We start from the raw sequence: 3,075 nt of genomic DNA, 5'->3' as shown, positions 1-3,075 counted from the left end.
CATATAGTGGTTTTGGGACGTTAAACCCCACATATCAATCAACCAACCAACCAACCAACCAGGGCATCTGCTCATCGTTTTCCCGGCAGCAGTGACATCATTTTTCACTATTTTTTTCTTACTCAATACTATCCAACACTCTTCTATCTACTCCACCACACCCTCCCCCATCCTTCCGCTAAACTACATATCATCACTATTTATTACTTTCCAAATCATTTATATCTTTCCTGACCCACACCCCTTATCTTACCTCTCTGATTGATTGATTTATGGGGTTTAACGTCCCAAAACCACCATGTGATTATGAGAGACGCCGTAGTGGAGGGCTCCGGAAATTTTGCCACATGGGGTTCTTTAACGTGCACCCAAATCTGAGTACACGGGCCTACAACATTTCCGCCTCCATCGGAAATGCAGCCGCCGCAGCCGGGAATCGAACCCGCGACCTGCGGGTCAGCAGCCGAGTACCTTAGCGACTAGACCACCGCGGCGGGGCTATCTTACCTCTCTTCCCAATTCCAACCTCAAACCTGCCATACAGTACTAGAGCAAGTGGATCTGCCATGGCCTTCTCACATCCAGTCGCCGGAGCGATCGGCTGCGGCGCTTCCGAGCCGTCTGGTTGGGGCCTCTCCAGACTTCACTTCTTGAGTTGTATACGACTTCTATAGGCGATGCCCACAAAAGACCGGTTCACTTGGAAATCACTGAAAGGACCTTTCGTCTTATGTGGACATATGATGTGTTCCAATACTTAAATTCCAATCTTAAGTCCCATTCCGATTCTGACGTAGCCGGCAAAATAGACAGCTCCGAGAAGACCGCATCGTAGACAAATGCAATGCAGGCTACTTTGCTGTCTAAACAAGATGGCATCTCAGCGAAACGCTCAGATAGACCAGCTCTATGTGAGTAACGTTTACCATTTTTTAGATCTGAATACGAAATAAGCCAGATAATAGAACTGTTACGTTTGTTTATTTTGGCTTTCTCTTCTCAACGCGAGGTGGCGCCTTGTCGCGTAAAAGCCGTCCAGACGTGTTCCAATTCTCGGACAGCATGGACTCCGTGTTGTCTTCAAAGCAGTCTGCGTAGACTGTCTACGTGCTGTCTGAGAATTGGAACAGTCACATGAGAGGCTGTTGTTGCTGATGATGGAAAGAAGAAAGCAAACAGAAAGCGAGAAGACAGGCAGGTTAATCAGAAAAACTTCCGATTGGCTACCCTAAACTGGGGGATAAGGGAAGAGGAATAGAAAGATGAGAAATAGAGAGAAAGAAACAAAAGGATGATGATGCTGATGATGATGATGACGATCGACCCGTAGCTGCTACATAACAGATTCTCTGAAGTATAGTAAGCTGGTGAACAGCAACGCTTCATAGTACACATCGTTAGAAGCACATCATTAGAACAATAAAAACGTTATTATCTCTCCTTTTCCGGCTCTCTCAGCATCTGTTTTGTATTTATGGGATAGGCATAAGTTTATTTCGATGAAGACAAAAAGTTTGGCCGGAGATATACTGGCTCGGCCTGCCACTCGGCACAACTAAAGGGGAATTAGGAGCGAAAAGAACTACGACCGACCATGGCATATAAGGTAAGAAGATGCGTGTGCAGGCCCGTAACGCTGTCATCTTTAAATCAACGTGTTTAGCCCAGTGGTTGGCGAAAACATCTGGCCGCCTTTCTAACCAAGGCTGGAGTCTTGGCGTCAGACCATAGGACCTAATGAACTCGCGTGACTATGGTCTTTCGGTCAATGACTGATGGAAGAAATGATCTAAACTGTCGCCCTCCTGTGTATACGCTGGAGAAATCTGCGTAAAAACCATGCAGCTGTTAATAAATCGCGAAGCTATTAGCTGAGAAAGAGAGCAGCAGAATCGCACAGCTGTCACATAACCATAGTTTACTGCGTGGAACAGTGACAGGGATATGTAACAACTCATGAAAGCTTTGAGATTTCTCTGAGAGCTAACGTCAATGTCGCGCATTTGTATGTTTTAGTGAACCATTTTTAAATATAATGCAGTGTATCACAGTGATCAAAGTGGGGCATTTTACGCATGGTGATACATGGGCACCACAGTATGGCACGGGAGATGAGTGATAAATCAACCGCTTTGCCATTCTTCCAGAGAGATAGTTTTTCGAGACAGTATACATAAATGAGACCCAGGGCACCACCGGTCGAAGATGCAGACAATATCGTTTGCGTGTGCTACGGGTGACAGACGCTGCACAATTAGAACGCGATGCTTGAAGTACCAGTTGCATGCATGCACGCAAAATAAGGTAGCATATACATATAAAGGCGCCCCACTGATAACTTATGGTGCAACGTAGTGATAACTGGCTTGCAAGGTACACGCAAAATGTATTTCTAGAGAGCAAATGCTGCTACTTCGTTCTTTGATAACTTTATTTCAGATAAGTTCGGAGACGGGCCTAGTTGAGAAGATCCGTAGAACTTCATTACAGTCACCCCCCCAAAAAAATGTGCTTGTGTTACCAGTGGTCACCGTAAGTGAACGTTTTCTTTTTTTTCAATATGGTTTGCATCTCTACGCTCATGTAGTTTGTACGGACGTGTTATGCCGGATAAGAAGCGAGATATAAACGCTGTAGATGTAATCTACTTCCAAAAAAATAATTATTAGCCGCACAATAATAAGCTATTCCGTGTCACGTTAACGCAAACTCGGTCATTTTGTAACTAAGCAAAAGCAGAGAGAGATGCGGATAATAATTTCATAAATACTTGTAGGATACATGCCTGTCCGGAACGCGCGGCACAGTCACAGCAAAAGCCGGAAGCGCGACGTTTCCAGAGGCCATTTTAAACATTATTAGGGTAACTGCCACAGGAACACTTGCAGGGCACCCACTACGCCATAAATCTTGGAATGGAATGAAAAACTTTATTTCAGTCCTGCAGGACGCGCTCAGCGCGTAGGGGGCGTATCCCACGTAGGGACCGACAGGGAGTATACTGGCGGCCGCTTCGTGGGCCTGCTGGACGGCCCATTGCTGGTCGGCGAGAAGTGAGCTCCTGAGGGACCTCTC

Source organism: Rhipicephalus microplus, chromosome 1, assembly GCF_043290135.1.
Source record: "Rhipicephalus microplus isolate Deutch F79 chromosome 1, USDA_Rmic, whole genome shotgun sequence".
Lineage (NCBI taxonomy): Eukaryota > Metazoa > Arthropoda > Arachnida > Ixodida > Ixodidae > Rhipicephalus > Rhipicephalus microplus.
This window is presented reverse-complemented; position numbering follows the sequence as displayed.